The sequence below is a fragment of the Neovison vison genome, chromosome 11, assembly GCF_020171115.1.
Source record: "Neovison vison isolate M4711 chromosome 11, ASM_NN_V1, whole genome shotgun sequence".
NCBI classification, from domain to species: domain Eukaryota; kingdom Metazoa; phylum Chordata; class Mammalia; order Carnivora; family Mustelidae; genus Neogale; species Neogale vison.
The window spans coordinates 80,936,992-80,949,994 of NC_058101.1; the positions used below are offsets into that span (position 1 = coordinate 80,936,992).

At 36.2% G+C, this 13,003-nt stretch overlaps 1 non-coding gene across 1 annotated transcript; it reads right to left on the reverse strand.

Moving 5' to 3' along the window:
* Nucleotides 1-12,001: 12,001 nt before the first annotated feature.
* LOC122890770 lies at nucleotides 12,002-12,113 on the reverse strand. The gene has a single exon (XR_006381193.1). It is a non-coding gene; the product is annotated as a U6 spliceosomal RNA (small nuclear RNA).
* Between the last annotated feature and the right edge of the window lie 890 nt (nucleotides 12,114-13,003).

The window sequence follows — 13,003 nt, forward strand, 5'->3', positions numbered from 1 at the left end:
CAATTTCTGAAGTAATTTCAACAGTATCCCAGAGTGCACAATAGGTAAGAAGAAAGAAGAACCATTTTGAGCGTCAGCCTCTGGTTTTACAGAAAGTATAAAATGAATGCACGAAAGAAATTTGTTGGAGCCACTGAGGTTAGGGTTTGATTCACACGCCATCTGAAAAACAGGAAAAACAAGCTTTGATTCCCTTTCTTTCTTGAACACTGGTGGTCATACCAAGACTAATGTTGAAAGAGTGGAGATGAGAGATGAGGCATTATTAGTTCAGGGAATCTCAACCTTATTGAACTTCTAACGCGGTAGATTTGGCCTGATGAAAATAGTATCTCTATTAGAGAAATCTTTTGGCTAAAAGTAATATATCTCCTCTTGTTTAAGCAACTGGGGACAGAAATGTTTACATTTGCTCCTGGCAAATTTGAGCAGAAGAGGCAGTTTGGGATCAGATGACGGGTAGGCCATCTTAAAGATTTTTGTCTTTATTCTAAGAGCAATTATAAATAATTGAAAACCCATATTACATAGAAAGGAAGTTTGGGGTCAGATATAAATCATGGAAATTCACCCAATGGCAGCCAATCAGGCATTAGAAATGGAGGCCTAGATTTTAAAGAAAAAGAACTGTATATTAGCCCTAAAAATATAAAGCATTTTAATAACTATGGATTTTTAAAAATTAAAAAAAAATAAATGTGGGGCACCTGGGTGGCTCAGTGGGTTAAGCCTCTGCCTTCGGCTCAGGGTCCTGGGATCAATTCCCGAATCAGGCTCTCTGCTCAGCAGGGAGCCTGCTTCCTCCTCTCTCTCTCTCTGCCTGCCTCTCTGCCTACTTGTGATCTCTCTCTGTCAAATAAATAAATAAAATCTTTAAAAAATAAAAAAAAAAGTGTAGAGAATTTGAGTGAAAAAGAATATGCTTCAATTCTATTCCATACCAATGATGATATAGCTTACTTAAAATAACAACATAAAGACATTCTCATAACTTTGAGGACTCAGGAGTGCTATTCTATGTATATCCTTCTCACAAAGCCCTATTAATGAAACCCAGCACTAAACCAGAGAAATTTCAACATAAAGAAGACACAAATGGGGACATGGATTACAAAGGATAAACAACAACTTTTTATTTTCTCTAAACAAGAAACTAACTCTAAAACTCTTTAAAAATTACATATATAATACGGAATGCAGATTTCAAAGTTCCTGAATAAAACACTATGGAATAAAAATAAACTGGATTGAGACAAACATCAAAAAATAGACTAAAAAAAATCTGGAAAGATAATTGGAAAAGGAAATGTATGACACAACTTCCTTTATCTTTCAAATTAAGAATACAAATATTTGTTTCAGTGTGACACTAATAAATTAATAAATATTGATTAAATTATTTTATTTTAAGTTACAAAGTAATGAATAAAATAAATAGGTTGTATATCTTCCAAATTATCATAACAAAAAAGAAGTAGAAATATTGCTAAAGGTAAAAAATACAAATATTTATTCAGCCTTTTGATGACTATTTATGGGGTTACTCTTATTTCTATACTCCATTTAGAGGTACAATGGAGGGAAAAACCAGCATGTCCCTATCTTTGTGGAATTTTGAAACCACTTTTGGAGTAAAACATAAAGTAAATAATCACTATTGAATTATTATCACTATTGACTTTTATAACAACAAATAATGAAAGTAAAATATAAAAGCATATAACTGAGGATGCCTGGATGGCTCAGTCAGTTTAGGACCTGCCTTTGGCTCAGGTCATGATCCCAGGGTCCAGGGATGGAGCCCCATATCAGACTCCCACATCAGGAAGCCTCTTTTCCTTCTGCCTGCCACCCCCTGCTTGTTCTCTCTCTCTCTCTGACAAATAAATAAAATCTTCAAAAAAAAAATAAATGAAAGCATATAACTGTAGCATGTGGCATGGTCTTAGGATAGGGAAGTTCTCTGAGAAAAGAGCAGTAATCTGATGGTGAAGAGGAGGAAAAAGCAATTCAGTCGGTGGAACTACCTTGAGTGAAGGTTCTGAAGGAAAACTGGGTTGTGAAGAAAATGAAGTAATATTTGTATAATAGCTGATATGCAGAGAACAAAGACCATAGTGACATTAACTCTGGAGGAAGAATCGAAAAGGGGACTGATGCCTGTGGCAGATTGCGTCCCTTTCCCTAAGTATCCACCCCCTTCTTCTAAGTGTGTTAGAGTTGGGCACTTGTCTATGCCTTCAGCACTTTTCCACAGGCAGAGCCATTCTTGGCTGCACTGCTAGCAGTTGTCTTGGGTTGCTTTGGTCAGTGCAAGGGATTGAATGAGACATCTACCAATTCTGAGCAAAAGCTTTTTGTGGATTGTAGTATTCAGTGTGTGTCTCTCCTTCTAAACATAAAAATAGATTATAGATAGGGTCTGATCTTTCAGCCTGGGTCCCAGTATAAGAAGGTTCATGGGGCTCAAGCCAGCCACAAAGACCCTGTAGCATTAATAAATCAAGAAAAATATAGGAATGTTCATGATTATATGCTGCAGAAATTTTGAATATCTTTAGCTTACACATAGCCTAGCAGGAGTTCACTGAAAGAATTTCTAATTCATATTTTGGGAAAAAAATCAATAAAACTCCCCCCCCAAAAAAACATCGTGGATTATGATTATACATGAATAAGTTTAAACACATAGAAATGCATCTAGAACATTTCTTTAACAAAATGCTCTTTGTGGGTTATCTCTGAGTATCAATTTTTCTGCCATTTTTAAAAAATATTTTTTCTCTTGTGAATATGTGGGAATTTTTTTAATTTTTAAAAGAATTCCACTAATAGAAAAATAAAATAAGAATTTTATAACTTTATAAAATAAGGATTTTAAAAAATGTTTTAAATATAACCTATCTGAAGGAAAAAGATTATTATATTTATAATAGTTAGTGGGATATGGGGGTAAAGAAACCTTTATTAGATGTGTGGTTTATACCACATGACAGGTCGAAGCAGAGCTTCTGACTTCAGCATACATTCGAATTATCTGGATAGCTTCTTAGAATACAGATTACTAAACCCTACCCCTAGAGTTTCTGATTCCTTAGATATGAAGAAGGGCCCATTAATTTGCATTTCAACTATTCCCGTGTATTACTGATGTTACTGATCCAAGAACACACTTTGAGAATCAATATATTTAGTCATCAGACAAGTACACGTCTAGATAAGAATTTTACTTTGGATCTACAATTTCAAAAAATCAGTTCATTTGATTGTTCTTTTGGCCAACCAAGTTCTTGAAAAACACTTAACTGTTTGCCTCTATGCCTCTGTTTCTTTTCTTATATGTTGTTGGTAGGTAAAGAACAGAAGCCAGGTGAGTTCCAATTAACTAACTCTATTCTTATAATTGTATATCCTATTGAAACACATTCATAGAGTTAGGAATTAGAGCACACACAGACACAGACACAGACACAAACACAAACACGCATACCTATTTCCTTCCTGTCTATGGAAAAGATTTATTTTCAGAGATAATTCACCAGCTTTATGATTTTAAATAGCCATCTCTGCTACTGTAATGGTTGTTTTTCCCTTTCCTTTTGACTTAAGATTTTTCTCCAGGCATTTAACATCCTTGACCCTGTTCATAATCAGTTCACAAGTATCCTAAGGAACTAATTTTTTAACTTCAGATCTTCTTATATAGGAGAAGGACCTCATTCTCATAGTAGTAGGCAAAGAAGAAGTGAGCAGATTATTGGTTTTCTTTGCAGAAACTAGAATATTATTGAATTCCACTCTTCAATTAGAAAAAAAATAAATAAAAGAAGGATTTTGGAGGGTTTTTATTTTATTTTTTCCTGCGTATCCTCGTTAAAGCCTGAGACAAACATTAAAGCTTTACCACTCAGAATGAATACCCAACTTTTGTAGCAACATGGAGGGGACTGGAAGAGATTATGCTGAGTGAAATAAGTCAAGCAGAGAGAGTCAATTATCATATGGTTTCACTTATTTGTGGAGCATAACAAATAGCATGGAGGACATGGGGAGATAGAGAGGAGAAGGGAGTTGGGGGAAATTGGAAGGGGAGGTGAATCATGAGAGACTATGGACTCTGAAAAACAATCTGAGGGGTTTGAAGTGGCGGAGGGGTGTGAGAGGTTGGGGTACTAGGTGGTGGGTATTATAGAGGGCACGGATTGCATGGAGCACTGGGTGTGGTGAAAAAATAATGAATACTGTTATGCTGAAAATAAATAAATTTAATTTAAAAAAAAGCTTTACCACTCAATTTTTTTTTTTTTTTTTTGTTAAGGTCAAGATCCAGCATGCCATTAAAGCATTTTTCCAGTAGAAAAAATTGTTAGAAAGTATATAAAATGCTAGGTGATCTGCTTTTACTGGAACTTGACTTTCTGAAACATCTGAAACACAACTGTCTTTTATTAAACTGAAATGAAGATGTCTGAGCAAGAATTTTGTGGGGACAGAACACTCAGCCTCAGAGTCAAAGCCCTGGAACATTTCTTGTTATCACTGAACAGTTGCTCTTCTAGCCAGCTAACAAGAGGAGCATTACCAGTCTTTGAAAGGTATCCAACACCGTTTGCCTTGAAGACAGTTATGTTGGTAAAAACATGGGTCTTCTAAGGATTAGTACAATTAAAACTAGGATATTGGAAGAGAGGCATCTGGAATTCACAGAATTTTAGAGTTAGAAAAAACCTCACTCAGTCTCACTTTTGAAGCCAGACAATAAGTTTTTGTGCAATGAGAAAGAAGAAAATTTAAATTGTAGTCTCTTCCTGGGGGCATCTGGGTGGCTCAATAGGTTAAGCTTCTGCCTTCAGCTCAGGTCATGATCTCAGGGTCCTGGGATCGAGCCCCACATCAGGCTCTCTACTCAGCAGAGAGCCTGCTTCCCCCTATCTCTCTGCCTGCCTCTCTGCCTATTTGTGATCTCTCTTTCTGTCAAATAAATAACTAAAATCTTAAAAAAAAAAAATTGTAGTCTCTTCCTGAAGCCCCATAGTACCTAAATGTAAAAGAGAAAGTGTTCTGCAATACTTTCATTTTTAAATGAGTTTACCTTGACCCAGTATGACTGGGGAACAGTCTCCAATGTGCCTATTCAAGGTTAGAATTTCAAAATCTTCATTAATATTTTGCTATTGCACCAGGATCATTCATGCTACGCTGCCTTTGCTAATTAAATTAATAGCTACAAATGCTTACCAAAGAGATTAACTTATGCACTGCCCTCCTAGAAGAGCTGGTTGCTAGGCAGCCCCAGTGAAGGCTTGGCACAAAGAGCCTTCTCTCTCAAGACAGAAACTGCTTTGCATCTTGACTTGGAGAATCAGTGCTGCACTGCTTTCACTAAGAGCATTCACCTTCCTCTTTACATCTCAATTGCTCCCCTTTAATTATCTTAACCACTGGGTGCATTCTAGTGTTTCAAGACTATTTAATGTGAAGTAGATGTGTCTCATGCTTTGTGGACTCACTTCAATGGCTTATCTTTCCCTTGTCTCTTCACAAGCATCAGTCCTACATTACACATGGCTTCACCATCTTAAGAAGATGTGCTTTAAGACACTGACAGTTTTTTTTTATTTTTTTAACTTAATTTAATTTTTTTTCAGAATTTCAAAAGTCATTGTTTATGCCCTACACCCAGTGCTGCATGCAGTATGTGCCCTCCATGATACCCACCACTAGGCTCACCCAACCTCCCCTCCCCTTCCTTTCCAGAACCCTTAGTTTGTTTCTCAGAGTCCACAGTTTCTCATGGTTTGTCTCCCCTTCCAATTTCCCCCAACTCACATCTCTTCTCCATCTCCCAATGTCCTCTGTGTTATTCCTTATGCTTCAAAGTGAAAGTAAGTGAAATCATGTGGCAATTGACTCCCCTTGCTTGACTTAATTCACTCAGCATCATCTCTTCCAGTCCTGTCCATGTTGATACAAAAGTTGGATATTCATCCTTTCTGATGGAAGAAAAGTACTCCATTGTATATATGGACCATATCTTCCTTATCCATTCATCTGTTGAAGGGCATGTTGGTTCTTTCCACAGTTTAGTGACTTAGCCATTGCTGCTATGAACTTTGGGGTACAGACAGCCCTTCTTTTCACTACAATTGTATCTTTGGGGTAAATATCCAGTAGTTCAAATTGCAGGGTCATAGGGAACCTCTATTTTTAATTTCTTAAGGAATCTCCACACTGTTTTAGAAAGTGGCTGCACCAACTTGCACTCCCACCAACAATGTAAGAGGGTTCCCCTCTCTCCACAACCTCTCCAACACTTGTTGTTTACTGTCTTGTTGATTTTGGCCATTCTAACTGGTGCAAGGTGGTATCTCAATGTGGTTTGGATTTGAATCTCCCTGATGGTTAATGGTGATGAACATTTTTTCATGTGTCTGTTAGCGATTAGTATGTCTTTATTAGAGAAGTGACTGTTCACGTTTTCTGCCCACTTTTTGAAATGATTATCTGTTTTGTGTGTATTGGGTTTGAAGTGTTCTTTATAGATCTTGGATGTCAACCCTTTGTCTGTAGTGTCATTTGTAAATATCTTCTCTTATTCCATAGGTTGTCTCTTTGTTTTGTTGATTGTTTCTTTTGCTGTGCAGAAAATTTTGATCTTGATGAAGTCCCAAAAGTTCATTTTTGCTTTTGTTTTCTTTGCCTTTGGGGACAAGTCTTGAAAAAAGTTGCTGTGGCTGATGTCGAAGAGGATACTGCCTATATTCTCCTCCAGGATTTTGATAGATTCCTGTCTCACATTGAGGTCTTTTATCCATTTTGAGTTTATCTTTGTGTATGATGTAAGAGAATGGTCAAGTTACATTCTTCTATACATAGCTCACCAATTTTCCCAGCACCATTTATTGAAGAGACTATCTTTTTTCCACTATATGTTTTTCAAAGATTATTTGACCATAATGTTGAGGGTCCACATGTGGGCTCTCTACTCTGTTCCACCGGCTTATGTGTTTGTTTTTGTGCCCGTACCATGCTGTCTTGGTGATCACAGCTTTGTAGCAAAGCTTGAAATCAGGCAACGTGATGCCCCAGCTTTGTTTTTCTTTTTCAACATTTCCTTAGCAATTTGGGGTCTCTTCTGGTTCCATACAAATTTTAGGATTGTTTGTTCCAGCTCTTTGAAAAATGCCAGTGGAATTTTGATCGAGATGGCATTGGAAGTATAGTTTGCTCTAAGCAGTATTAACATTTTAACAATGTTTATTCTTCTGATCCATGAGCATGGAATGGTCTTCCATGTTTTTATGTCTTCCCCAATTTCTTTCATGAGTGCCCTGTAGTTCCTTGAGTACAGATTCCTTACCTCTTTGGTTAGGTTTATTCCCAGGTATCTTATGGTTCTTGGTGCTGTAGTAAATGGAATCGATTCTCTAATTTCCCTTTCTATATTTTCATTGTTAGTGTATAAGAAAGCAACTGATTTCTGTGCATTGATTTTATATCCTGCCACATTACTGAATGTTCTATGAGTTCTGGTAGTTTGGGGGTGGAGTGGTTTGGATGTTCCATATAAAGTATAATGTCATCTGTGAAGAGAGAGTTTGGCTTCTTCTTTGCCAATTTGAAATTTCTTTTTGTTGTCTGATTGCTGTTGCTAGGACTCCTAGTACTATGTTGAACAAGAGTGGTGAGAGTGGGCATTCTGTGATGTTCCTGATCTCAAAAGGAAGGTTGTCAGCTTTTCCCCATTGAGAATGATATTCGCTGTGGGTTTTTCATAGATAGATTTTATGAAGTTGAGGAATGTTTCTTCTATTCCTATACTTTGAAGAGTTTTAATCAGAAACTGATGCAATATTTTCTCAAATGTTTTTTCTGCATAAATTGAAAGGACCATGTGGTTCTTCTCTCTTCTCTTATTGATTTGTTCCATCATATTGATTGATATGCAAACGTTGAACTACCCCTGCATCCCATGGATAAATCCCACCTTGTCATGGTAGATAATATTTTTAATGTACTGTAGGATCCTATTAGCTAGGATTTTGTTGAGAATCTTGGCATCCATATTCATCAGGGGTATTGGTCTGAAATTCTCCTTTTTCATGAGGTCTTTGCCTGGTTTTGGGTTCAGAGTAATGATGGCTTCATAGAAGGTGTCTGGAAGTTTTCTTTCTGTTTCTATATTTTGAAACAGCTCCAGGAGAATAGGTATTATTTCTTCTTTGAATGTTTGGTAGAATTCTCCAGGTAATCTGTCAGGTCCTGGGCTTTTGTTTTCTGGGCGGTCTTTGATCACTGCTTCAATCTTTTTACTAGATATCGATCTATTCAGGTTGTCAATTTCTTCCTGTTTCAGTCTTGAAAGTTTATAGGTTTCCAGAAATGCATCCGTTTTGTCTAAGTTGCTTAACTTATTGGCATATAACAGTTGATAATAATTTCTGATGATTGTTTCTATTTCCTTGGTGTTAGTCATGAGCTCTTCCTTTTCACTGATAATTTTATTAATTTGGGTCCTCTCTCTTTTCTTTTGGATTAGTTTGGACAGTGGTTTATTGGTCTTATTGATTCTTAAAAAAAAAAAAAGCTTCTAATTTCATTGATGTGTTCTATTGTATCTCTAGTTTCTATCTCATTGATCTCTACTCTAATCTTGATTATTTCCCTTCTTGTGAGTGGGATTGGCTTAATTTGTTGTTGATTCTCCAGTTTTTTAAGGTGTAAAGAGAGCTGGTGTATTCTGGGTTTTTCAATTTTTTTGAGGGAGGCTTGGATGGCTATGTATTTCCCCCTTAGGACCATCTTTGCTGTATCCCATAGGTTTTGGACCAATGAGTCTTATTCTCATTGGTTTCCATGAATTGTTTAAGTTCTTTGATTTCCTGGTTGATCCAAACATTCTTAAGTAGGGTAGACTTTAGCTTCCAAGTATTTGAATTTCTTCCAAACATTTTCTTGTGGTTGAGTTCCAGTTTCAAAGTATTGTGATCTGAGAATATGCAGGAAATAATCTCAATCTTTCGATATCAGTTGAGCCCTGATTTTTGACGCGGTATGTGGTCTACTCTGGAAAAAGTTCCATATGCCCTTGAAAAGAATGAGTATTCTCTTGTTTTAGGGTGGAATGTTCTATATATATCTATGAGGTCCATCTGGTCCAATGTGTCATTCAATGCTCTTGTTTCTTTATTGATTTTCTCTTTGGATGATCTGTCTGTTACTGAGAGTGGTGTGTTAAAATCTCCTACTATTAATATATTTATATCAATGTGACTCTTTATCTTCATTAACAGATGGCTTATGTAGTTGGCTGTTCCTGTATTGGGGCCATAAATATTTACAATTGTTAGATCTTCTTGGTGGATAGATCTAACTATCTAATAGATACATCATTAAGAATGATACAGTGTTCTTCTTTATCTCTGATTACAGTCTTTAGTTTAAAATCTAATTTATCTGATATGAGAATCACTACCTCAGCTTTCTTTGAGGCCCATTGGCATGAAAGATACTTCTCTCTCCCTTTACTTTCAGTCTAGATGTATCTTTAGGCTCCAAATAGGTTTCTTGTGGACAGCATATGGACGGGTCCTGTCATTTTATCCAGACGTCAGCAGCTTTTGCCATAATTTCTAATAACCTTGATTTTTTGCGTATTACTTCAACTCATCTATGTGCCCAGAGATTTATTTGAGGTAAATCCCAGCTTCTTGCACTACTTTGTTCTTTATTTTTAAGATTGTATCCTTCATCTTTGTTTCCTTACTACTTTATATAGAGACAGCACAGCCACTGGGCATTCATACTAAAGATAGATGTGGTGGTTCTCTCTTGCTCTGGGATGTACTCTTGCCTGCTAAATTTGCTGCCAGCAAGTTTGTCATTTGGAAAACTTGGCCTGAACCCAAACTTGAATTGACATTCTTTCTTCCTTGAAAACAGGTGGCTCTTCAAAACGTTAAACCAAATACAAATGAACAATAAGGATGTGCATAACCAAGGTTATAAAAACTAAGTAATAAATGCATGTTTGCTGAAAGTACACTATTTAAAAAAATAATTTGATTGTAATACTACCCTAACTCCAGCACGATTAAGGAAGTGCAGAATGAGCTTTCCTGGAGAAACTTAACAGTTCTTGGTCAAAATAGCTTATTTCAATAGGAAACACTAACCAAAGCCTTAGGGTTAAATGGTTCATGCCTACCTGGTTATAATATAACCTCTACCTTGGTCTGTGACCTTATGCTTGTCTCTCTATAGTTGGCATATGTGCATGTTTATCTATAAGTTTATGTCTCCACATGTCTGTGCACTCATAGGGGAGGGTCTAGTGGAGGGAAAGTAACAAACAGCTCCACAAAAAAGCCATAAAAATCACTAGGGTTTTATGACATTACCTGTAATATTTAGTGCATGGTTGTGTTTATTTTGCCAAGGGAATCCCTAATACACTTAAATAGGATATAATTTTATTAATACTCACATAACACACCATAGGTGAGAGATCCAGGTGGTGGGATAGCTTAGTCCCAGAGGTCATTCAGTGACCTGGGTCCATTCTTTCTTGTCGCTCTACCATAGTATTAGCATGACCCTTATTTGCACGGTAAAAGTTGGGTTACCATGCACCATAATCCATCTCATTGGACAGAAGAAACAAGATGTGGAGACCAAGTCAATTTTTTAAGTAAATAAAAGAGAAATTGCATATAAAATTTGCCCATAACAAAATTTAGTTACAGGGTCTAGTTGTAAGTGAGGCTATGAAGAAATATAGTCTTTAGCAGGCAATTACATCCCCAGCTAAAACTTGAATAGTTTAAAAGAATTAAAAATGGAAGTTGGATGAAGGTAGTATTTCATGTAATATCAGAGAAGCAAAACCATTTTGATTAGTATAAAATAAGGATTTACACTAGAAATAAGGCATTATACATATGTGACCAAAAGTGGTTGAGGAAAGGTCCAAAGGTGGATTAGATGACAGAAGTTAAAGTCAGTCCTCTCAAAGTCTATGTGGACATGAGGGACCTTGAAGGGAAATCTGGAAAGCAAGGCATGAAACATTATAGACAGTAAGCAGAGTAGTCTGTGGAGAACTGTTGTCTCAGTGTGACTACTACCTCTGTAGGCCCATAGCCAATGTGAGATGGTATTACTGAGGTGACTGTTGGTCAGTGAAGCTAGGAGACAGGAGGAAGACCAGTAGGCAAAACAAAACAAAACAAAAAAGTAAAAGAAACTTTGCCATGCTGAGCATTTCTGTGTCCATCTTTTATAAACCTACCTAGAAGACCATTAGATATTTATGGCTGTTATATCACTTTTGCCTCTCAAATGGAGGAGGCAAACTCTATACCCACAACTTTAAGGAAAGTGAGTTCTGGGAAATGTAACCAATTTGTCAAAACCAGAGTCCAACTCAGAGAATAACTAGAAGTTGTAGAATAGGGACTGAAGTTTGGGGTACCATTTTTCATAATAAATTCCATCAAGTCAGAACTCTCCTACATACAAAAATATATTTTATCTCTCTTTTACTTCTTTATGATTCCAACTATTCTTAATGTTTTAGACAGATAAGCCACAAAGAAGACAAAGAACTGAAGGGGACAAAGAGAAGTGATATAGAGGAAGGGGAGCATGATCTGTGGGATGTGTGACTGATGGAGTTCTGTTTCTGGTCAACTTGGACATTAATAGGAAATTAACACCTCTTTAAGATCTCTCCAAAATACTCTAAATAAGCAAACCGACATCACCTAAGGACATCTCTAAATTTTCACACTCTTAAATAGTTAATCCTTGAGAATTTTATTTTGGCAGAAAAGGTTTGTTTTATTGAATAACTAATCTGTGTTATTGCTGAGGTCACTATGTACAGACCAAAGAGAAGGAGTTTTATTTCTTGGTTTCTTCATCCTCAGAGCCTTGTTTTCCTCTTTCTTGACCTGGAACTGTTCTTCACAGCATTTGTGTGTTTCTTTGGTCTTAGATAAAAAATATGGAATGCTATGGGAATTTGTGCATCAGCCTTATATGGCAGCAAGGCTAATCTTCTCCACATTGTTCCAATTTTAGTATATGTTGAGCACAAGAAGTTTTTTAACTTAAGAAAACAGAGAAGAATTGAGACTCAGGTATGCATAAATTTTTCTAGAATCCTTCATATTATAAGGATCTTATTAGCAAATGAATTGACAGTTGCTCTAATTGTCCTATATTTTCACAGACTATATAAATGCAATTATGCTTGGGTACTGTAGAATTATCTTCTTAATTAGTAAGGAAAGGTAAAAGAGAGATAAAGGAGAAACTTCAAAAAACCATTATCAGTTTCTTATCAAGGACTTACATCCTTCATTCTACTGCACGGTTAAGATTAGCTTCAACTCTTTCCTGTCAACTACAGTGGAACAATTTCTAAATCAATTCTTCACCACTATTGCCATCACAGGTTCTCCTATGCAAGTAAAATAATTTTCCTGGTTCTAAGCTTTCCTTAATTTATCTGTCTTCATGGTGTCCAAAATATAATTTCCTAAAATAATATTAATAATAATAATAATAGATTTTGTTTGAAATAGTGGCTTGAGGGTCACCGTGGTGGCTCAGATGGTTAAGTGTCTTCCTTAGGCTCAGGTCATGATCTCCAGGTCCTGGGATCAAGTTCTATGTTCAGTTTCTGGCTCAGCGATGTGTCTGCTTCTCCCACTCACTCTGCCTCTCCCTCTGCTTGTGCTCTCTTTTCCTTTCTAACTCTCTCAAATGAATAAATGAAATCTTTCAAATTTTTTTTAAAAATGGTGACTTGAACACACTTATTAAGCTCTATTACTCACTAAAAGACTTTTATAATGACATCAAGTGAGTTTAAAAAAGGTATAACCACCTCTTTGGAGAAGTGATAATAGCACAAAATTGAAAACAAAATGTTTATATACAGTAACAAATCAAAATATTGGTAGATCAAAATCTAACAGGATATGGTAATTTACAT